The sequence below is a fragment of the Caretta caretta genome, chromosome 7, assembly GCF_965140235.1.
Source record: "Caretta caretta isolate rCarCar2 chromosome 7, rCarCar1.hap1, whole genome shotgun sequence".
Taxonomy (NCBI): domain Eukaryota; kingdom Metazoa; phylum Chordata; order Testudines; family Cheloniidae; genus Caretta; species Caretta caretta.
Window position 1 is genome coordinate 105,689,575 of NC_134212.1, and position 24,600 is coordinate 105,714,174.

Here is a 24,600-nt window from a genome sequence, read left to right on the forward strand (position 1 = left end):
TATTACAGCCCACAGGAGACGTATGTGCCACAGTAGAGAATAAGAGGGACTGAGGTGCACGAGTGTCCAACACCCTCCCTCTGTAATGGAAGAGAAATAGTTAAGTGAGATACACCCAGATAATCCTGGTAAGAGACCAGCACCCACACACTGCAGAGGAAGAAAAAACAACAAGGTCATTGCCCATCTGACCCCAAGGTCATTGCCCATCTGATGGCACTTGGTTAGATCCCAAGCATGTGAGCAGCTAGCCAAGCACCAGAGACAGAGAGAGAGAATGCTCAGTGCTACCTTAGAGCACTGGCCCTCCCAGTCCAATGTCCTTTCTCCAGCCTTGGTCACCCCTGATGCTTCAGAAGGAGATGAAGCCACACTAATCCCTCCCAGAATACCGGCGGAGGACCTCTTCCGGGGCTCCACAGATGGGTAGCTGAAACCCTGAAGCATGAGCTTTTAGGAACATCATACCTAATAATTAGGGCAGAATCAGAGCTCTAGGAGCTGTCACTGACAGGTTACATGTATTAAATGTACAACATCAGAACAGTTCCCTAAAACTTTTGTTATTACTATAGTCATTGGGATTAGCAAAACAAAACATGCAAGATGAAGAGCTAGTGAAAGGAGCAGATTAAAATAAGACCAGTGGCCTAACATGCACATGGGATATTTACTCAGATTGGTCACTAAGGCTATATTTGTATTTTTATAAGACTATTGAAATGTCCCCTTCCCCCAAATAGTTTAAGAGATGGACTTGGATATTATTCCAGAGTGAGTTACATTAAAAAGGAATACTCCAAGTTGTGGTACTGATACTAAACTGTCTCCTGTCCCTATTATTAAACCTATTAGGGTGACTAGGTGTCTGGTTTTCGACTGGAACACCTGGTTGAAAAGTGACCCTGGCTGATCCGGTCAGCACCACCAACCAGGCCATTAAAAGTCTGGTCAGCAGTGCTGCGGAGCTAAGGTAGGCTAGTCCCTACCTGTCCTGGCTCTGCACTGTGCCCCGGAAGCGGCCAGCGGGTCCAGCTCCTAGGTGGGGGGGTGGAGGAGGGGTGTCATGGGGCTCCGTGCACTGCCTCCACCCCGAGCACTGGCTCCGCACTCCCATTGGCCAATGGGAGCTGTGGGGGCGGTGCCTGTGGGGGAGCTGTGCTGCTGACTGGGAGCCGCCTGAGGTAAGCCTGCGCCCCAACCCCAAGCCCCAACCTCTGCTCCAGCCCCAGCCCTGTCCTCCCCCCAAGCCCAGAGCCCCCTCCTGCACACAAAACCCCTCATCCCTAGCTCCACCCCAGATCCTGCACCCCCAGACAGAACCCTCACCCCCCACTGCACCACAACCCCCTTCCCCAGCCCAGAGCCCCCTCCCACACACTGAACCCCTCTGCCCCATCCCCTAGCCTGGAGCCCCCTCTTGCACACCAAACCCCTCATCCTTGGCCCCCACCCTGGAGCCTGCACCCCCAGTTAGAGCCCTCATCTGCTCCCTCACCCCAACCCCTTGCCCCAGCCCAGTGAAAGTGAGTGAGGGTGGGGGAGAGTGAGCCACTGAGGGAGGGGGAATGTAGTGGGGGGGCAGGGCCTCAGGGAAGGGGTGGAGCAGGGGGTGTGGCCTAAAGGGAAGGAGCAGCGCTAGGGTGCTTTGTTTTGTCTGATTAGAAAGTTGGCAACCCTGTTCTAGATAGGACTGCACAAACAGGCTCATAGTGTAGGGCCAAGGGCCACAGGACTTGGGATGTGAAAGGGCCCTTCATAGAGGTAAAGTATGATGCCATGAGCCCCCACAGGGCTCCCTCCCTGTGCGTTGAGAATCAGAGCTTCCAACCTGACTGTGCACAGCAGCTCTTGGGAGTACATGGGGCATGGCTGAGAGATCTGTCACTATGCAGATCCTCCGGTATTTCTACCCCAGTTTGTGTGTTCACGGGCCATTGCAGCCCTGAAACTGGAGGAGCAGTGGCAGAGCAATTCCTCTACAAATGTACTTTGCTTATCCTGTCACTCTGTTTATTTAACCTGTGTAGCCTGGGGACATGTGCCTATACGGAGCCAGGTCAGGCCGGAGACTGATAGGGGAGCACAATTTTTAAGGCGTCTGATCCATAACAATGCAACTGATTTAATTGTTGCGGGATGAAAAAAGTGATAATATTGTGAAAAGAGGGTCCTCTGCAAAAGTCTAAGTTTACATTGACCAGTGATCTGAAAATAGTACCATTCACCCTGCCTTATATAAACAAACAGCACTGGCCAAGGAATGGGCCATTTGGCAGATCTGGCATGTAAGCGTTCATGTACCCCACAAGCAACTAAAATTTGGTACATACCATTCTCGTCCTGTTATTATGCAGCACCACACGACCACCACCACTCTACAACTCAATTTTTTAAATAGGAGATTAATTTATAGTTACGGAAACTTACCATTCCATTTCTACAAAGACGGTCTAATTCATTATTCCCTGTAGTGGAGAAGGGCGCTCAAAGTTGTAATAGGTTTTTGGGTTTTTTTGAGGGTCAGCATGATAGCTGCCCTTATCTTCTATTTGCCTCCCACCTATGTACAGTTTTACCATACAGGAATCTTCTGTGAACTAGTTTAATGGGACTGACCTTCTCACAGAAGCTCATTATAGCACAGTGACTTTTGGTTTGTTTGATAAATTTCCCAATGTTTCTAGCCACAGGTAGGAACATGCAGTCCCTTAGGAAGATAATTGCACATACTTATTGTGATGAAAGTTGCCCAGTTACTATGTGACAGTACACAGAATTAATTCCATTCTTGAACATGAGAAAACCAGAATCAAGGACAGGGAGCTAAGTTCTTCTCAGTTACATCTCTGCAACCTGATTGGAGTGGTGGAGGCGGGGTTGAAATCAGTCTTACCAATATAATTGGAAGTGGGAATGGGCCCATTTATAATAGTGCCAAGGTGTACTATAACTGAAAGAATATTTTCACCTACAGTGTGTTGTCACATAGCAAAGTGCTAATACAGTGTATTTTGTGCTTTGGAACTGATGAAGCAAGCATCTGATTTAAAAAGGTAACAAACTTTTCATGTTTTGTCTTCACAGATTAGTCCAAAAACACTTGTTTGGCAGAAAAATCCCAAGCCTGCAGGAAGTACCACAGGGCCTGCTGTAGTTACACAACAAAGTAAAGAGAAAAAACAGAATATGGCAACATCAAGCCACATGCAGTTTGAGGTCTTCTGTTCCAGAGGAATCTCAACTCATTTTGTGGTCAGCTTTCCAGGCATTTGTTCCCAGACAGTTACTCTTAGTTGGAGAAGCATGTACAATAGGTATATATATATAGTCTTGACAGGGGTCCAAGGTGAAAAATATTATTTTAAGAAGACACGCTGTATGCTGTACAAATAGGAAGAGCATGGGGGCAGCGTGTGCTATTTGGGAGCATATGTGCATGACAGAAATGGAATCCACTTGCAGTTTGCATTATATCTGTGTATAGACTAGATCATGATTTGGAACTCTGTAGTGAAGTAACTTGATCTAGCTTAAATAATTCCACAAGGGCCACAAAAATCCTTTGAGGTAACATTAGTTTTCCTTCTGACTCACCCAAAAGGAATGCATGACATCAGTTTATGGTGTTGCTTAGACTGAATGTGGAATTTTAAAAAAGTTTAAAAATATTTGTGCTGGAGTTACATGTGCAAATTCCATTTACAAATTGGAGTCCACCTTATACCCTGATATCCCAGGTCCCCCCATTAATGTGGAATCCTAATTAATTTCTGCATACCTAACAAGGGGTCCAAGTACTCAAGTCTCAGGCTATAAAACATCCTACAGAAGGATGGTGAGTGGTCATAAAAGAGTGGATGCATAAACACTCATTTAGACATGGGATTATCTCTCATACTATTTGGGAACATTTACATAATTAAAAACAAGGAAGTAATACAGCAAAGAATTGTGGAGATGAAGGAAGAAGGAGACACACATCAGGGCCCTAATTAAGCCCTGGGTGATTGCTACTTCCCACCACCCAACACAGGTGTAATGAGGTTGAGTGGTGCCCGTACAAGAGAAATTAAAACTACTAATTATTCCTCAACAAAAAGGTTTTTATTGATTTTCGGCTGTAAAGGCAATACAGACAAAATAAGAAAAGAAAGATTAAAGACCAGCACTGAATAAGGATTAATATAAACAGCAAATTATACTGAAGACAAGCACAAGTACATGCAAAGCTACTATTCATCAAGGAGCTAATGAACGACAACCTCACATACACTCGCACTGGCAAATTAGGACAAGCACAAGCACATGTAAAGCTATCACACAACAGTCACTTACCATTGGTTTTGCACTACAGTATCGATACAACTAAGATCAAATCAGCTCGAACAACCAGACTTTTTTACTCCATAATCTTACCCTGCATTTGCCCAAAAATACGTTACCCTTCAGTCGGTCATTTTTCTGCACTGGCGAGGTACAGACAGTCGAGAAGTGCGCGTCCCTTTGGTTCAGGGGCTGTGGGTCAGGTTTTTCCGATACCACCTCACACACACTAGTTCTGTGCCTTCATATTTTTTATCTGATCTGTCAGCCATGTTTTAAAACAGACCAACCAATCAGGGTGGACCACATTGTTAATGTGGTTAGTGTGATCGCCTTAATCTTATAATTGGTGCATACTTATCTCCTTGTAGCCAATGTCAGTTAATCGTATAAGTTAGTCTTATTTATCTCCTGTAGCCAATTGGGTCTTAAATGTGGTTAACGTGGGTTTGATAAGTACATAGGAGTCAACACAAAGTGTTATCTGGTTGCAGCAAATCCTGACCACAAGTTTCAGTTTAATTCTGCAAAGCTTGTTTTCTTGAAGCATCCAGAAGTTTGAGACCTAAAATTGCTAAAATCCTTGTACAATACTAGCTTGACAATACTCTTGCTCAAATTAATCACAAGAATAAATAGCAGTAATGGATAGATGGCCCTATTACCCAACCATCATTTGTTCCTTATCTCCCTGGCAATCTGCAGAAAGCATTTGCTGTGTCACAAGATACAATTCTGAGTGCATAAATCATATACTGGAGTAAGATTTAAGGTGGTTACTAATTGGAATAAAGAGTGGTATTGTCTTGTGCTTAGACCCAAGAAATGCCATAATCTCAGGAGCATCTTGGTGAAGTTTTGCAGAGTGCTACAACCTAGAACCACTCCATTAAGTTCTCTGCAGCAGTTAGCTCCTTTCTTCCCTCAGTATTCTCCCGCCCATATGCTTCCTCCATTATCTGCACTTCAGCTCCTCCATCCACTCTGCACTTCACTCCTCTGTGCTTTATTTTATTCTCTCTTTCACACAGATGCCCCTAGGGTTGCCAACTTTCTAATAGCAGAAAACCGAACACCCTTGCCCTGCCCCACCCCACTCACTCCATCCCCCTCCCTCCATCACTCATTCTCCCCCACCCTCTCACACTTGCTCATTTTCACTGGGCTGGGGCAGCGGGTTGGGGTACGGAAGGGGGTGAGGACTCTGGCTGTGGGGGTGCGGGATCTGGAGTGGGGCTGGGTATGATGTGTTTGGGGTGCAGGAGGTGTGTGGTCTCCAGGTGGGAGTGAGGGGTGTGAGAGGCACTTACCTCAGGCAGCTTCTGGGAAGGGGTAACATGTCTCTCTGGCTCCTAGGCAGAGGGGTGACCAGGGGGCTCTCTTTGCTGCCACGGCCCACAGGTGCTGTTCCCACAGTTCCCAGCCAATGGGAGCTGTGGAGCTGACGCTCGGGGCAGGGGCTGCGCACAGAGCCCCCATAGCCACCCCCAAGCCTGAGGGACATGCCAGCTGCTTCCTGGGAGCTGCACGGAGCCAAGCAGGGAGCCTGCCAGCCCCACTGTGCCACCAACCAGACTTTTAACAGCCCGGTCAGTACTGCCCAGGTCTTTTTTCAACAGGTGTTCTGGTCAAAAACCGGACACCTGGCAACCCTATCAGGTTAGATAATATTTGATCCAGCCCTAAGCAAGTCTTTGAGGACGTGCCTTTGGGCAAACACCCAATCTCACGTCTTACTGGACTATTATCTGGGTAATATATTTGGCTGTTTTCCTCTGTGGGTCATGTATTTCATCCCAAGCTCCTCTTAATTTAAAATAGGTTTAAAATGGATTGATAGAGCTGGTTTTGTGTTCTTTAGTTATACAGATTGACTCTCTTCAAAAGAGAAGTCTCTCCATGAGTGACTTTTCCATCTCTGTTATAAATACCAGAGTTCTTCACAGTCACTGGTTTCCGCACAGAGACCAGTTCTTGTAATACATAGTGAGAAATTCCTGTGGTGGTGTTTTAAAGTGCCAGCACATGCAAATAGCTGTGTACATATTTTACTGTTTCCATTTTCAGAATAATTTAATGCTTTCCAGAAAATATTTAAAAGAGGGGGAAAAAACCTTAGTGATTGCTAATTATAAAACTAAGATGACCAGCTGTAGCAATTAATCTGCACTAGGATCATTGGACCCAAAGGTCTAAAGAAAAGACATGTCTTGCCCACATGCTCACGGTATAGCTGATCGCCATATTTGGGGTCAGGAAGGAATTTTCCTCCAGGGCAGATTGGCAGAGGCCCTGGGGGTTTTTCGCCTTCCTCTGCAGCGTGGGGCACGGGTCACTTGCTGGAGGATTCTCTGCACGTTGAAGTCTTTAAACCATGATTTGAGGACTTCAATAGCTCAGACATAGCTTAGGGGTTTGTTACAGGAGTAGAGATGAGATTTTGTGGCCTGCGTTGTGCATGAGGTCAGACTAGATGATCATAATGGTCCCTTCTGACCTTAAAGTCTATGATTCCATACTGATGATAGGAGATGTGACTGGACCTAAAAAAAATTACAAAGCTTTTAAAATTGGTGTGGAAAGTCATTATATATGGGGTTTCATAACTCTGTATTTAGAATTCTTCATTTCAGTACCATATATGTTTATTGGGCCCAAGTGAAGTCAATGGAGCCACACGCATTTACATCAGCTGAGGATCTGGCCCTTATCAACTGTAATGAGCAACTCCATCACCCATTTTCAGGAAGCAAACGTGATAGGAAGATCAAGAATAAACAAACCAGTTATGGGAAAGTAAGCCAACTAAGCCACACAAGGACTGGAGAAGTACACAGTCAATCAAAGGAAGTGAAAGGTCAGATAACTATGCAGTACCCAAGTGGAATTTTGCCATTTTTTCCCTCCTCAACTTTCCAAAAACTTCATTTGGGAGCAGCTTAGACGATTTTAGACCCAAAGGAAAGTACTGTGGTAAATGCTTCAAAATAGGGTCTTATTTAGTGAACCTTCTCAGCTCTAACTGAAGGGTTACTAGAATGTTATGATATCTCTGAACTATTAGAAGAGAAGTCAGTAAGCGTCCAGCTTCAAACTGTAATTGCACCATTATCCATTCTTATGTGAAAAGAAAATAGAAATGCTACTGCACAAAAATATGAGAAGTCAGACAGTGCACACCGCAAGGTGTTTCAATATTGTAAGCCAGTATCTTCCATTTTTCATGTGAATTTATGGTCTTGACTATGCTCCCTTGTGCTGATTAGGTAAAAAAAGCAAATGGGAGTCTGAAAAAATAAAGGGGGTTACTATGTTCAGAAATCTTTATTACATTAACTTACTAATGCAGATCCTACTATTGGGACCACCAAATGTATCATGAACATTGATATTTGATATTATGGAATGCTGTTTAGATATCAATACAAGAAAGGGTAATAAGGTACTGAACTTCTGTGTACAAGTTGTATTAATCACTTGTCCTTAACTTGCCAAGTGGAGTAATACAACGTAATGTTTTACTGTGAAACTGTACATGATTCTATTTCCTTTCTCCTACATTCAAATAGATTGTTTTAAATAAAAAACGTATGGTCAGAAAATGTATAGGGATTCTAAGTATGTTGCCTCAGAACAATATATTATAAGAATCTCCCAGCTGAAATTAACCTAGAAAAATAAGAATCCCTAAAAACTGCCTCCCTAACTGCCCTCCATCACCCAGCTTCTCCTTATAAGCTACATATAAATAACTAGGAAACTTTAACAATGGGCTCAATCCAAAGTCCTTCAAAGTCATTTGCAACATAAAATATTGCCCATGGAATTTGATGTCTTAGGATATTATTGAGGCAGGTCAATTGGCAAATTTATGGTGCAGTTCTACTCTGAAAAGTAACTGTGTAGGAGTGGCATTATAGGATCTTACTCTTATTGTGTCTTAATTGCTACTTCATTGTCAAGTTTGCTCAGTATCTATTTATAATGCCTATCATCTTATTATCTTACCACTGAATTTACATAGAAGCAGATAGTTTTTCTAACTGCTAATCTTACTAACCCATTGTAGGTGTCACAGTCAAACTCTGTTCTTTTGGGATTATACATCACCACCAGCAATGAACATTCTGCAAATTGAATTTGTTTAATTTCGTTGATGATACATGAGCCAGAATAGAATCTGGATCACTCTCCCTTAGCTGTGCTGCCTCTTCAGGGACCAAAAACGTGATGGCAGCTATCCAGTTTTGTACCTGATCCCTCAGGCAAAACACCCATGGCCTTTAATGGGAGTTCTACATGCATAACAACTGTAGGAATGGGTTCCAATTAGAGGCCTGATCCTGCAACATCTATTCACATGAGATAACCTTATTCAAACACAGGGTATGTCAACACTTGGAGCTGCAGGTGTGATTCCCAGTTTGAGGAGACATAATTGCACTAGTATTAGCATGCTAAAAATAGAATGTAGTCACCAGCAGTGTGAGCTGTGGGACAGGCTGGCTGCCCTGAGTAAATGCTTAGGATCTTAGATTGTAGAGATGTTTGTAGAAGATTAAAAGTGAGAGATGCTTCCTCATAAGGGACAGTATTGTGAACAGAGAAATTTGGAGATATGCTGCGGAGGCGGGGGTTGGGAACACCGCATGGCTGGGTACAGCAATTCATGGAAATAGCTCTCCAGTTTGTTTTATTCCTTTCTCATTCACTGCTTTGTAATTTAATGAACCCCAAGGTCGTTACAAGATGGGTCCATCCTTGGCGCAACTAGCTCAGCCAATAGTTACATACAGTAGTGTGAAGTGTGAAGGAGGCCCAAACCACAAATATATGCATTAACCGCAGTGATATTTGGGTTTCTGATAATCTTTTTGTTATGCAAACAAGAGAGTTTTGTGAAGAAGTTCTCCAGGTGAAGGAGGAGGGACTATGTGACCCTTCGGATGAGTTTCTTGTGTGTTTGCTGCTTGACTGTAATATATGGTGTGGTCCATTTGAGGGGCCATGTGCTGAGCCCCACGGCCTGCTAGGCAAGGCTGATAGCTTAATGAGGCTTTGATCCCTAATCCCATTAGGGTCCATTAACCAGGGAGTGGGGCTATTCAGGAAGACAGGGATTTAAAAAGCTAGCTCCTAAGCTGCAAACAGAGTTTTTCCAAGAGAGTTTAGAGGGGCAGCGTGTGAGATAGATACATCTAACATTCTCTAAATTTAGGCCAATACCCCCCACCATCCCAAAAAAACCCCTACAAAAACCCAAAAGGTGCAGGGAAAAAAGAATGCAGGCAGAAGACCTGCGGCAGAGTGAGGGCTATCTAGTTTATTGCACTGAATGCAACATATGATTACCTGCCTTGTGGACAGGTGGCATGTGTGTATTTGGTGCAAGAAGCTCATGGCCCTGTGTGACCGGGATCCCAGGGGAGCGTAACTGAGATTACTCAATTAGGCTGAACTGCAAAGAATGAGGCAGACCTGGTAGACATTCCAATACTTAGATTTTACCAAATCAGTGCAAAACAGCTTCTACAATACCTTACTGGTTCCCCAGAAGCCAACAACACAGTTTCCTTAAAGTAATCCAGCCTTAGGCCTCCACCCAGGCACCCAAGTCAAATATGATGAGGATTACTGAAAATCTTATTCATCATACAAAAAGTTCTACCAATCCCAAAGGATTGGACACATCACCTCCCAGGTTAATGAATATTCCAAAGATTTTACCCAAATACACGTGTAATGCCAACAGACCCCAGGTGTCAGCAGGCAGGATCAAACCTGGGACCTCAGTGCATGGCTATTAGCTAAGGCTGTAGAGCAGCAGACTCATTTTATCTCTTTCTCTAAGTGGTGTTGGTGCCACTAGATGGGACAGAACACCACACCTAGTAGGTGTGCGGGTTACACAAGCTTATAGCTTAGTAACTAAACTAACATTTATTAAAAAAGAAAAGAGTGTATTGGTTAAAAGATCAATATACATACAGACATGAGTACAGTTCTGAGATCAGATTCATAATAGAGATGGTGAGCTTTGTAGTTCCAAAGAGTTCTTTCAGAATTAGTCCATAGGTTATAGTCCAATGTTCATATTCAGGGTGATCCAGATTAGGACTGGAGATCTCAATCTAATGATTTAAGCTTCCCCTGCATGAAGCATAAAGGAGATCTGAGATAAAAAGGATCAGGACCCAAGGGGTTTTTATACAGTTCCAGACCTTCTCTTGACAGGTCGGAATCCTTAGGCAACAATAGGCAATTATGGAGACTTTGAAGTAGACCTATTTCCTAAGCATTGCTGGTAATTAGCTACGCAGATTAGCATAATGCAATTGCCCATTTTCCATCATTCATCATTTTCTATACATTTCAAAGAGTTAATACAGTGATATCATTATTTTTACAGTTCATGTAAATGTTAAGATGTCCGTTTGATCTTTGAATTACCAGAATACAGTATAGTTAGGGACTGTTTGATTACATTGTTAACCTCTAACAATATATATGTAAACACACAAAAACACAAACATTATCCACCTATATGTCGAATCTGGGTCAATTAGCCTTCAAGCTGCTTAACCCTTTCTGGCCATGCATCACACTTGGTAGAAGATTCGTTGCAATTTTATAACAGTGGTAGCAGCAATGATTAATGGGGATAATAATAAAGCTATTAATGGGGATTTTCTATATCCCAGTAAAGAGGGGAGGATAGAAGTTGATGAAATACAGGTAGGAACTGAAGATAAAAAGTCAAATGAAAGAGTATCCCATTCAATTACATCACATGAAGGCAGACAACAAAAAGTAACAAATTTTACAAGTGCTTGTATACAAATGCTAAAATTCTAAATACTAAGGTGGGTGACCTTGAGAGTCTGGTATTAAAAAGAGGATATTAGTTAATAGGCATCCGTGAAAGTTGGTGGAATGATGATAAGCAATAGGACATGGTAATACCAGGGTACAAAATATATAGGAATGTGTAGCGAGGCGGAGTGGCCTCCCTCTGAGGCTGACAGAGAGGAACCACTCCCTGCCCTCTGGTGGGTGGAGCCAGGCTGGATCCACCCCTCGTGTTGGAAGTGGATGGGCAGAACAGGAAGTATAAGAGGCGGGTCCTCCAGGTCAGTTGGGGCAGAGCCAGGGAAGGAGTTGGAAGCCTCTGCCTTGCTGCTGAGCCCTGGGCCAGGGACCAAGTGGTGCCAACCACTAGCCCTGGAGAAGGACCCTGAGGGAGGGGAACTGCAGAGGCCGCCATCTGTTGAATACCCCAAAGAGCTGCTGGGGACTGCTGAGTACCCAGAGGAGACTGAGGACCCATGAGCAATGGAGCCCTATGAAAAGGTATGGGGTAAGAGGTAGCCCAGGGAAACTGGACAATAGTCTGGTTGTGTTGTTGGAACCAGAGTCAGCGTGTTTCAGGAGGATCCCTGCTGACCCAGTGGCAGGACCACTGGTAGGGCCCTGGGACCCAGTGGAGGAGGGTGAACCCAAGGGTGGGTTGGATGAGCCTGGTTGGATTTGCTATCTGCCCAGCCAGGGAGCTGGGCTAAAGACTGCCAATTGCCCTGCCCTGTCCTGCCATAAGGGACCAAGGCCCCAAGACTTTTTCCTGATGCTTACCCTGTCAATTGGCTATCAGCCGCTAGGTGACTTAGTGAGGCAGAGTGGCCTCCCTCCAAGGCTGACAGGGAGGAACCACTCTAAACCACTACAGAATGATAGAGTAGATAGTGCCATTCCCCCACCAGCATGATGTGAAAGAAAACATAGAGTCAAATATAGTAACAATTTTAGATGAATCAAACTATACCATAGAATCTTTATGGGTAGAAATTTCATCCTTGAATAATAAGAAGATAGCAGTACGAATATACTACTGGCCACCTGACCAGGCTGGTGGTGAGGATTGTGAAATGCTCAGGGAGATTAGAGAGGCTCTAAAAATACAAAATTCAATACCACCGGGAGATTTCAACTGTCCACATACTGAATGGGTACATGTCACCTCAGGATGGGATACAGGAATAAAGTTTCTAGACACTATTAATGATTGCTTCTTGGAGCAGCTAGTCTTGGAACCCACAAAGGGAGAGGCAATTCTTGATTTAGACCTAAATGGAGCACAGGATCTGGTCCAAGAGGTAAATGTAACTGAACCACTCAGTAATAGCAACCATAATGCAATTAAGTTTAACATCCTTGTGTGTGGGGAAATAATCAAAGACACCCACCACAGTGGCATTTAACTTCAAAAAGGGAAACTACAAAAAAATCAGGAAGCTAGTTAAAGGAAAATTAAAAGGAACAGTCACAAGAGTGAAATGCCTGCAAGTTGCATGGAAACTTATTAAAAATACCATTTTAGAGACTCAAATTAAATGTATACCCCCAAATTAAAAAGAATAGAGGACCAAAAAGCACCATTATGGCTAAATAGAGTAAAAGAGGCAGTTAGAGGCAAAAGGGCATCCTTTAAAAATTGGAAGTCAAATCCTATTGAGGAAAATAGGAGCATGAACTCTTGTAAGACAAATGTAAAAGTATAATTAGGCAGGCCAGAAAAGAATTCCAAGCAAAAGATTCAAAAACTAACAGCCAAAAACAACAAAACACCCCCCCACCATCAGAAGCAGGAAATCTGCCAAACAATTAATCTGGCTGCTGAATGACCAAGGTACTCAACTAGTACTCAGGGAAGACAAGGTCACTGCAGAGAAGCTAAATGAATTCTATGCATCCATCTTCACTGCAGCAGATTGATGGCGATGCCCATGCTGGAGCCATTCTTTTTAGGTGACAAATCTGAGGACTGTCCCAGATTGAGGTGTCAATAGAGGAGGGTTTGGAACAAATTGATAAACTAAAACAGCCATAAGTCATCACGACTAGAGAATATTCACCCAGGAGTTCTGAAGGAACCCAAATATGAAATTGCAGAACTAACAACTGGGATATGTAACCTATCACTTAAGTAAAGTTCTGTACCAGATGACTGGAGGATAGTGAATGTGACACCAATTTTTTTTAAAAATACTTGAGAGAAAATCCTGGCAGTTACTGGCCAGTAAGCCTAACTTCGGTACCAGGCAAATTGGTTGAAACAGTAGTAAAGAACAGAATTATCTGACACACAGATTAACACAATTTGTTGGGGAAGAGTCAACATGACTTTTGTAAAGGGAAATCGTGTCTCACCAATCATTAGAATTCTTTGAGGGGGTTAAACATGGGGACAACGGTGATCAAGTGGATATAGTGTACTTTGAATTTAAGAAAGCCTGGGACAAGTCCCTCACCAAAGGCTCTTAAGCAAAGTAAGCAGTCATGGGATAAGAGGGAAGGTCCTTTCATGGATCAGTAACTGGTTAAAAGACAGGAAAAAGGGTAGGAATAAATGGTTGGTTTTCAGTCAGGAGAGAGGTAAATAGCTCTGTCCCCCAGGGATCTGTACTGGGATCAGTGTTGTTCAACATGTTCATAAATGATCTGGAAAGGGGGGAGAAAGCTGAGAGGTTGCAAAGTTTGCAGTTGATATAAAGTGACTCCAGCTAGTTAAGTCCAAAGCAGACTACAAAGAGTTACCGAGGGATCTCACAAAACTGGGTGACTAGGCAACAAAATGGCAGATGAAATTCAATGTTGATAAATGCAAAGTAATGCATATTGGAAAACGATCCCAACTACACATACAAAATGATGGGCTCTAAATTAGCTGTTATCGCTAAAAAAAGATCACGGAGTCATCTTGGATAGTTCTCTGAAAACATCGGCTCAATGTGAGCGGCAGTCAAAAAAGCGAACAATGTTTGGGACTGTTAAGAAAGAGATAGATAAGACAGTAGATAGCACAAGCCACTATATATACCATGGTATGCCCACACCTTGAATACTGCAGGTAGTTCTGCTCACCCCCTCTAACAAAATATATATATATATATTAGAAATGGGAAAGGTACAGAGAAGGGCAACAAACTGATTAGGGGTATGGAACAGCTTCCATATGAGCAAAGATTAAAAAGACAGACTGTTCAGCTTGGAAAAGAAATGACAGATCTATAAAATCATGAATAATACAGAGGATGTGAATAAGAAAGTTTTATTTACCCCTTAACATAACACAAGAACCAGGGGTCACCCAATGAATTAATAGGCAGCAAGTTTAAAAACAAACAAAAGAAGTACCTAACACAATTCACAGTTATTTTTTGGAACTTATTGCCAGGGAATGTTAAAGGCCAAAACTATAAATGGATTCAAAAAAAGATTTGGATGAGTTTGTGGAGGATAGGTCCAATCAATGGTTATTAGTCAAGATGGTCACGGATGTAACACCCTACTGTGGGTGTCCCTAAGCGTCTGACTGCCAGAAACTGGGACTGGATGATAAACCCATTATCACTTGATAATGTCCCTGTTCTGTTCATTCTCTTTGAAGCATCTGGTATTGGCCCCTGTTGGAAGATGGGATACTGGGCTAGATAGACCAGTGGTTCTCAACCTTTCCAGACTACTGTACTCCTTGAGGAGTCTGATTTGTTTTGTGTACCCCCAAGTTTCACCTCACTTAAAAACCTACTTGCTTACAAAATCATACATAAAAATGCAAAAGTGTGATTGCACACTAACTGAAAAATTGCCTAAATTTTCATTTTTACCCTATAATTATAAAATCAATTGGAATATAAATATTGTACTTACATTTCAGTGTATAGTGTGTAAAGCAGCATCAACAAGTCATTGTCTGTATGACATTTTAGTTGGTACTGACTTTGCTAGTGTTTTTTTATGTAGCCTGTTGTAAAACTAGGCAAGTATCTAGATGAGTTGATGTACACCCTGCAGGACCTCTGAGTACCCTCAGGGGTACTTGTACCCCTGGTTGAGAACGACTGGTCTGACCCACTATGTATGTTTTTATGATCTAAAGGATCTTCCATGTCCTCCCAGTCACTCAGGTCAGTAATCTGGGTGTCATCTTCAAGTCAGCCCTCTCACTTTATTCACATACTCCGCCCATGTCTAAGTCTTGTTGCTTCTATTTACATAATATTGTGAAAAACATTGGGTTTTTTTCTGTCTGTCTTGATTGCCCAGGCTCTTGTTCAAGCCCTCATCATCTCATGCCTCCGTTACTATAATCCATTTCTCTCTAGCCTTGATACCAACCCATTGCTCCCCTCAGTCCATTGAAAGCATTGCTGCTAGGATCATCTTCCTAGGCCACTACTCTGACCATGACTTCCCCCCACCCATTTTTTTTTAAACACCCACACTTACTTCAGGTTTCAGAGTGGAAGCCGTGTTAATCTGTATCTGCAAAAACAATGGGGAGTCCTTGTGGCACCTTAGAGATTAATACATTTATTTGGGCATAAGCTTTCGTGATCTAGAACCCACTTCATCAGATGCATGGAGTGGAAAATACAGTAGCAGGTATAAATACAGAGCACATGAAAAGATGGGAGTTGCCTTACCAAGTGAGAGGTCAGTCTAACGAGACAATTCAATAAACAGTAGGATATCAAGGGAGGAAAAATCACTTTTGTAGTGGTAATGAGAGTAGCCCATTTCAAACAGTTGACAAGAAGGTGTGAGTAACAGTAGGGGGAAATTAGTATGGGGGAAATTAGGTTTTGTAATGACCCAACCACTCCCAGTCTTTATTCAGGCCTAATTTGATGGTGTCCAGTTTGCAAATTAATTCTAGTTCTGCAGTTTCACATTGGAGTCTGTTTTTGAAGTTTTTTTGTTGAAGCATTGCCACTTTTAGGTCTGTTATTAAGTGACCAGGGAGATTGAAGTGTTCTCTGACTGGTTTTTGAATGTTATGATTCCTGATGTCAGATTTGTGTCCATTTATTCTTTTGCATAGAGACTGTCCGGTTTGGCCAATGTACCTGGCAGAGGGGCATTGCTGGCACATGATGGCATATATCCCATTGGTGACTTACTTCACTGGCTATCCTTCCTCCACCACAACACAAGTTTTTTCTGTCCTTGCCTTTAAGGCCCTTTGTGTTTAAAAAGATCCATCTAGCAGATCTACTTATCAAGCGGTCAACCCTCAGTCTCCCGCGTTTATTGCACTAATGATGTCAGCCTTGATTATTTTGCCTGTTTCATCTCCTTGCTTTCTCCCATGATGCCCCGGTCAACATTTGTAAAGACGCGATCTTCTCTCTCAGGAGGGATTTATAAGCCTATCTGTGCCATGATGCCAGCAAATCACTTCTGTCTGGCACTCATTAGGCAAGTTATGATATTTCCTGCTAAGTTCTTGTTTTATTGCTATTTCATTCTCCCAGCCCACTCCCACCCAGCTTCTTTGTTTCATCCTTATGTAGTGTCCTGACTGTCATTTGGATCGTGAGGGCTCTGGTGCAGAGGCTGTCTGTTACATGTCTACACTGTGTCTTGCACAAAGGTTGTCCTGATCCTCAACTAGGTGCTTAGGTGCTACCATAACAAACAGTAAGATACATTAATGCTTGAAATAATAAGCCATATTTTTGCTAACTGTGTCAGAAGGGTAGATACTGTAAAATATTTTGTTAAATTAATCATGCCTACCAATGAAAGACCCAGACCACCATGAAAGCTGCATTTCTGCTACTATAAGACAAGATGTCACACTTCTTGGAATGGAGAGGGCACGCTCTCCTGTATTCAGAGGGTCCATCAATCTTTCCCACTGATATTTATTTTCTTTTATGTAACTGAATGAAACCACATAAATGGGGGCCACTCTTTTCAGTACCAGAGGATAAGTCTTTTAAAGTATAATATGGAAAACAAACCATCAAAGATTTTTTTTTCAGACCCTTGGAAAAAAAAGTCAAACTTATATGCATCCATTTCTATTGATTGACAAAACAGAAGTCCTCCTCCTGCATTTCTTATACATTGACTTCAACAAGGAGTTTTGCCACAATATGGAGTGCAGGATCTACTGATTTGATTTAATTAATAGACATTCCTATCCCTCTAATATCTGATCACCCAATGAATTAAGCCTCACAAATCCCCTGGAGTAGGGAAGAATTATCCTCCATTTATAATGAGGAAACTGAGGCACAGAGAGATTAATAGATTTATCTGAGGTCACACAATATATCTGCAGCAGAGCTGGAAACAGAATCCACTGCCATTCCTGTGCCGTAGAAAGACTTCCTAAGAATGAGGACAGGAATCAATTGTTTGTTGTAAAAAGGGTCTGTTCTATTATGGACTAATTAATAATGGCAATATTGCCCCTTTAAAGCCACCATATCATGTATTAGGTAAGATGGTTTGCTTTTAAAATTGCTCATCTCCAGTTACACTAAGAGCAAGATGACAAATTGGATTATTTTGCAAAAGCAGTTTTTTTTAATTTACACCATAACAATGTTCAGAACTTAAATATAGCAAGCCACATCTTAACACAGTGCTTTGTATACAAAGTGCTTTTAACACTTAATAAGGCTTATATTCCTAACCATCTGCTTCTTATACAGAACCTGAACAAGATGCTACCATAGTTGTTTAAAGAAATATCAGGGCTTCACAGCTTTCTTTGGTCTCACATGTAAACAAATTATTGAATGCACATCTCCCAATTTGATTAGCATGAATATAGTCTGCTTATGTTCAGGTTTCAGAGTAGCAGCTGTGTTAGTCTGTATCCGCAAAAAGAAAAGGAGTACTTGTGGCACCTTAGAGATGAACAAATTTATTTGAGCATACGCTTTCAGGATGAAGTGAGATGTAGCTCACAAAAACTTATGCTCAAATAAATTTGTTAGTCTCTAAGGTGCCACAAGTCCTCCTTTTCTTTTTGCTTATGTTCAGTTAATCAGAGGGCATACTGAAACATAGTAAGTAAGCCATACACCAAAGAGTCTGATACTTAGAGTCCTGAGTCTTTTTTATGAAAGATAGTCCATTTATGTTCAGTTAATGAAAGACTGTACAGAATTGTCAATGTCATGTCATAAGGGTACAATCTGATACTTAAACTTCAGGGGACAAATTCATCTCTGTGTATGCTAATTCTACTTTGTCCCCCTCCACTGATGTCACAGATTTGGTCCTAAGTAATCAATGAGGACAAAATCCTTCCTATCAGGGAGGAAATTGAAAAGACATAGCAAGAACACTACAGTTCTTCTACAAGAGGCCCAAGATGGTGAAAAAGCCATAGAAAGCAGGGGCGGTGAGTTGCATGGGCCCGTGGTGCCCGGGCTTCAGCAATATTCAGGGCCCAGGGGCCCAGCTCCACCAATGTTTGGGGCCGGGTCTCTCCCCCGGCTCCGCCTGCCACCACCACGCACCTCACACAAGTGTCCCACTTGCCTCCCCCACACACCTCCTGTGGCCACGCTCCACGCTTACTCTGCTCTGCTGGCTCCTGGCATCAACTGCTGCTGCAGGGTCCTACTGATCCCCATCCAGCCTGCCCTGCCCTGACCCTGCCCTTCTGCCTCAGACCCTTCCTTTTTCTGGCAGGACCCTCCACCAGCACAGGGGGCCCCCCACCCACAGTCACCGCTCCTGCCCCACACTGGGCAAGGGGCAGCCCCATCCCCCACCCCCAGTGAGGCTACAGTGAGGGGCAGCAGCAGGGAAAGAGGCACACACATAATGGCAGCCCCCCCTCTTCCCCGGCACCCACCACAGGGGAGCCAAGGGGGCTTCCTGGGCCTGAGAGGGGCCGTAGGAGCACAGGCAGTGACTGTGGTGTGGGGTGAGTGTGCTGCCGGGGGGCGAGGAGAGGGGGCCCCTCCCCCAGAGCTCACTGCTGCCGGTGGGGAGAGGGCTGAGGGGAGTCCTCCTTTTTGGCCCCAGCCCCGGGGCAGCCTGCCTGCACCCCAAACTCATCTCCAGCCCTGCCCCACCCCAGAGCCCACATCCCCAGCCAGAGCCCTCACCCGCCCCCCACTTCCCAACCCTCTGCCCCAGCCCTGAGCCTCTCCAACACCCCAAATGCCTCATCCCCAGCCCCAGACAGAGCCCTCATCCCCTTCCGCACCACTACCCTCTGCCCTAGTCCTGAGCCCCTCCCAAACCCCTCATCCCCAGCTAGAGTCCTCATCTTAGAATCATAGAATATCAGGGTTGGAAGGGACCCCTGGAGGTCATCTAGTCCAACCCCCTGCTCGAAGCAGGACCAATTCCCAGTTAAATCATCCCAGCCAGGGCTTTGTCAAGCCTGACCTTAAAAACCTCTAAGGAAGGAGATTCTACCACCTCCCTAGGTAACGCATTCCAGTGTTTCACCACCCTCTTAGTGAAAAAGTTTTTCCTAATATCCAATCTAAACCTCCCCCACTGCAACTTGAGACCATTACTCCTTGTTCTGTCATCTGCTACCATTGAGAACAGTCTAGAGCCATCCTCTTTGGAACCCCCTTTCAGGTAGTTGAAAGCAGCTATCAAATCCCCCCTCATTCTTCTCTTCTGCAGGCTAAACAATCCCAGCTCCCTCAGCCTCTCCTCATAAATCATGTGTTCTAGACCCCTAATCATTTTTGTTGCCCTTCGCTGGACTCTCTCCAATTTATCCACATCCTTCTTGTAGTGTGGGGCCCAAAACTGGACACAGTACTCCAGATGAGGCCTCACCAATGTCGAATAGAGGGGAACGATCACGTCCCTCGATCTGCTCGCTATGCCCCTACTTATACATCCCAAAATGCCATTGGCCTTCTTGGCAACAAGGGCACACTGCTGACTCATATCCAGCTTCTCGTCCACTGTCACCCCTAGGTCCTTTTCCGCAGAACTGCTGCCTAGCCATTCGGTCCCTAGTCTGTAGCGGTGCATTGGATTCTTCCATCCTAAATGCAGGACCCTGCACTTATCCTTATTGAACCTCATCAGATTTCTTTTGGCCCAATTCTCCAATTTGTCTAGGTCCTTCTGTATCCTATCCCTCCCCTCCAGCGTATCTACCACTCCTCCCAGTTTAGTATCATCCGCAAATTTGCTGAGAGTGCAATCCACACCATCCTCCAGATCATTTATGAAGATATTGAACAAAACCGGCCCCAGGACTGACCCCTGGGGCACTCCACTTGATACCGGCTGCCAACTAGACATGGAGCCATTGATCACTACCCGTTGAGCCCGACAATCTAGCCAGCTTTCTACCCACCTTATAGTGCATTCATCCAGCCCATACTTCCTTAACTTGCTGACAAGAATACTGTGGGAGACCGTGTCAAAAGCTTTGCTAAAGTCAAGAAACAATACATCCACTGCTTTCCCTTCATCCACAGAACCAGTAATCTCATCATAAAAGGCGATTAGATTAGTCAGATTAGATTAGATTAATGACCTTCCCTTGGTGAATCCATGCTGGCTGTTCCTGATCACCTTCCTCTCATGCAAGTGCTTCAGGATTGATTCTTTGAGGACCTGCTCCATGATTTTTCCAGGGACGGAGGTGAGGCTGACTGGCCTGTAGTTCCCAGGATCCTCCTTCTTCCCTTTTTTAAAGATTGGCACTACATTAGCTTTTTTCCAGTCATCCGGGACTTCCCCGGTTCGCCACGAGTTTTCAAAGATAATGGCCAATGGCTCTGCAATCACAGCCGCCAATTCCTTCAGCACTCTCGGATGCAACTCGTCCGGCCCCATGGACTTGTGCACATCCAGCTTTTCTAAATAGTCCCTAACCACCTCTATCTCCACAGAGGGCTGGCCATCTCTTCCCCATTTTGTGATGCCCAGCACAGCAGTCTGGGAGCTGACCTTGTTAGTGAAGACAGGGGCAAAAAAAGCATTGAGTACATGAGCTTTTTCCACATCCTCTGTCACTAGGTTGCCTCCCTCATTCATTAAGGGGCCCACACTTTCCTTGGCTTTCTTCTTGTTGCCAACATACCTGAAGAAACTCTTCTTGTTACTCTTGACATCTCTCGCTAGCTGCAGCTCCAGGTGAGATTTGGCCCTCCTGATTTCATTCCTACATGCCCGAGCAATATTTTTATACTCTTCCCTGGTCATATGTCCAACCTTACACTTCTTGTAAGCTTCTTTTTTATGTTTAAGATCCGCTAGGATTTCACTATTAAGCCAAGCTGGTCGCCTGCCATATTTACTATTCTTTTGACTCATCGGGATGGTTTGTCCCTGTAACCTCAACAGGGATTCCTTGAAATACAGCCAGCTCTCCTGGACTCCTTTCCCCTCTTCTCTGCACCTTAATCCTCTGCCCCAGCCCTGAGCCCCCTCCTGCATCATGAACTCCTCATCCCAATCCCCACCCACAGCCCTAACCCCTCATCCCTGAACCCCCTCCCTCCACACCCCCTCTCACACCCAAACTCCTTCCCAGAGTCTGCACCCCTCACCCCCTCCTGCACACCCCCCCGCTGCCCAAGCCTGGAGCTTGCACCCAGCAACCAAAGTCCATCCCAGAGCCTGCACCCCAGACCCCCTCCCCCACCCAAACTCCCTCCCAGAGCCCAACCTCTCACCCCTTCTGCACCTAAACTCCCTCCCAGAGCCTGCACCCTGCACCCCTCCTACACCCCAATCCCCTGCTCCAGCCCAGGGCCTGCACTCCAGACCTCCTCCCCCCACCCAAACTCCCTCCCAGAGCCTTAGGCAGGTGGGAGGCGTGGGTTCTGGCCATCACCAAAATTTCTACAAACCTGCTACCCCTGCCTGCATCCCCCTGAACTCTGCTGTGTAGGCCTCTGATTTTGCTGGAGAACCTCAGAGGTCTAACCCTTAGGGATGTTTACTGTGAGCTCTAACACTTGTAATCAATGGAACAAAGATTTTGAATCATTATCCAAAAAGGAACCAGTTACTGGGCCTGACATAGGGGAGGAGGAGGATGGGTAGGCTGGGGAAGCAGCAACAGAAACAAGGGGCCCAAAATCTGTACGTTTACACTAGCCACAAACTCCAGCTGTGTGTGTGTGGAGGGGGGCGAGGGGAAGCAAGCAGGATAGTTGCTGGTGGTTCACATGCACCACAACTTGCCTCTTGCTTGCGGGGAGGAGAAGATCTCCTCCCCTAAATCCAGCCCTCCTGTAAAACCTATGTGCTGACATAAGTGGGGAGATTTCTATCCTGAAAGCATTAGTATCAAATGTGACAATGAGGTTAAGACTACTACTAAAAGGAAAACTTAAGGGCTAGATTGCTGACCAGCACAGAATTGCACACTCAGATGCATGACTTCACTGGAAATATTCATGCGTACACGCTGTGTTGTAACTTATGATGACACATCTAAAAAGAAAAAGGAAGCTCCAGGGAAAGAGGAACGTGTTGCCCAATGATCTGCAGACTGTGAGTGCCCTTCAGACTATGTTAGCCAATTCAGCAATTAATGATAGATTCAACAGCCTTTGTGCTCCCACATGAACAATAAAACAGAGGATATGAGTTAGAGAATGCCTGCTTCTTTCTTTTTCCCTTCCCAATTCTGTTCCTTCCTCTTGTTGTCTTTCCGATTTTTTCCCTCTATTCTGTCCTCTCCCTCTTTTTCCTGCTCTCACATCCATTCATTTCTTTCTCCTTCTCTCACAGCTCTTCCTTTTCTTTCTTGACCCTTCATCTCTTCCCCTGACCCAAGTTTTGACATCTGTCTGCACCATGACAGTGATCTTGTGAGATCTTTTCTTCTAGTCAGCTCTTTAGTCATCCAGTGGACTTCCTGCTCCTGCTTGTTCTCCAGTGGGAGTTAGTTCATGCTTGGAAAGTTTCTCTAATGACTCCAGCTTCAGAGACTCAACAGGCCTGCATTTTACTTGTGTGCATAGCAGCCTGCCCTCTCCAGGAAAACAAGCAGACCCAGACGCTTCACCTCCTGGTTGGAATTCTGGATGGGTAGTCTACAGTGTCTGACAGACTTGCCAGTTACTATATTTTGGCAGCCGTCTCAATCTGAAAAGTGGGCTCCTAACATGAGTGAGTGACTGTCTCTCTCTCTTCCACCACAAGGCCCTTTGCTGGATTCCTAACGGTGGGTGATACTTAACAAGGGTAGCTCAGGTTAGAGCAGCCAGGTGTGGAAATCCACACTGTGTCACACACAACAGTGTTGGCATGAAAGTGCTGGGAGTGGCACTTACAAAGCAGGCACGAGGGGATAAATAAAGATATATGGAAAACAGTTCAGATCTTTAGGCACCTTTGATTTGGCACTTTAAGGCCTTTTTCGAGTCTGAAAAAATCCCCCAAGTCGTGACTGACAGACATCAATACATCTCCACAAGCTCTGCCTTATTGGAAGCCATTGAGAGGGCAGAATAGTGCAGACAGCTGAGCTGCAGCTTATCCAGCATATATATTCAGTCTCCTTTTGGATACTTCTTACTACATCAAAGACATTGAATGGAACAAATATTGCATTTTGCGAAAATACAATAAATTCTACACAACAGATACTACACATACTCTTCAGCTAACAAAGAAGTGCTATCTGCATCCACACAAATAATAAACAAAGGCTTAAACAGCAACAATGGCAACAGCAACAAGTGGATAGCGCTGGATTGTGGCTGTCTCCTTAATTTTTTAAAGTGACACACTGAGAATTCAGCATTAGTGCGAACAGGAGCTATCATGCAGCAAAACAAAAAGCCACACATACCACTTTGAAAGAATAGCTATTGTACATAAGCTGACAAACAGAGATATCATTAGTTGCACTATGGCCTTATCTGCTAGCTTTCACTGACTCAGTGTACAGTAGCTATCACACAGCAAAAGAGACTGCTTGCTTAACAGCTGTATTGTAATGATGCTTATAGATGTTTCAGGATGACACACAAAGTAACTGTAGCTTTTTAATAATAGATACAACTAATGCTTAATTTTTACTGAGTCCTGGCACCTCTGGGCTTGCTGTGTCAGTTATGAAAGTAAAAAAGTACAGTAAGGTAAAAAAAACTTGCTTGAGCCCCAGCACCTCTTTCAATACAATTTAAGCACTGGATAGGACCACATATGGAGCACTATTTTCCGGTGAAAAGACACACTGACAGTCAATAACCTTAGCATGTCTGTTTACAGCTGGTTACAATTAATATGGGGAAAGTACATTGCATCATCCCTAAAGCAATCACCCTCTTTAAATGCACTTCCTTGCGTCAGTGCAAAGACCCAGCCACTTCCTCTTTAAGCAAATGGAAGCACTGTATCCCCTCATAAAGAACACACTCTTTCAAGAAAATCACCTTTTCCTTCTGGGAACACTTAGAAGAAGACATATCATAGCCCATGAAACTCGCCCACCATGGGCAGCTGTTGCACTCTCTGCTG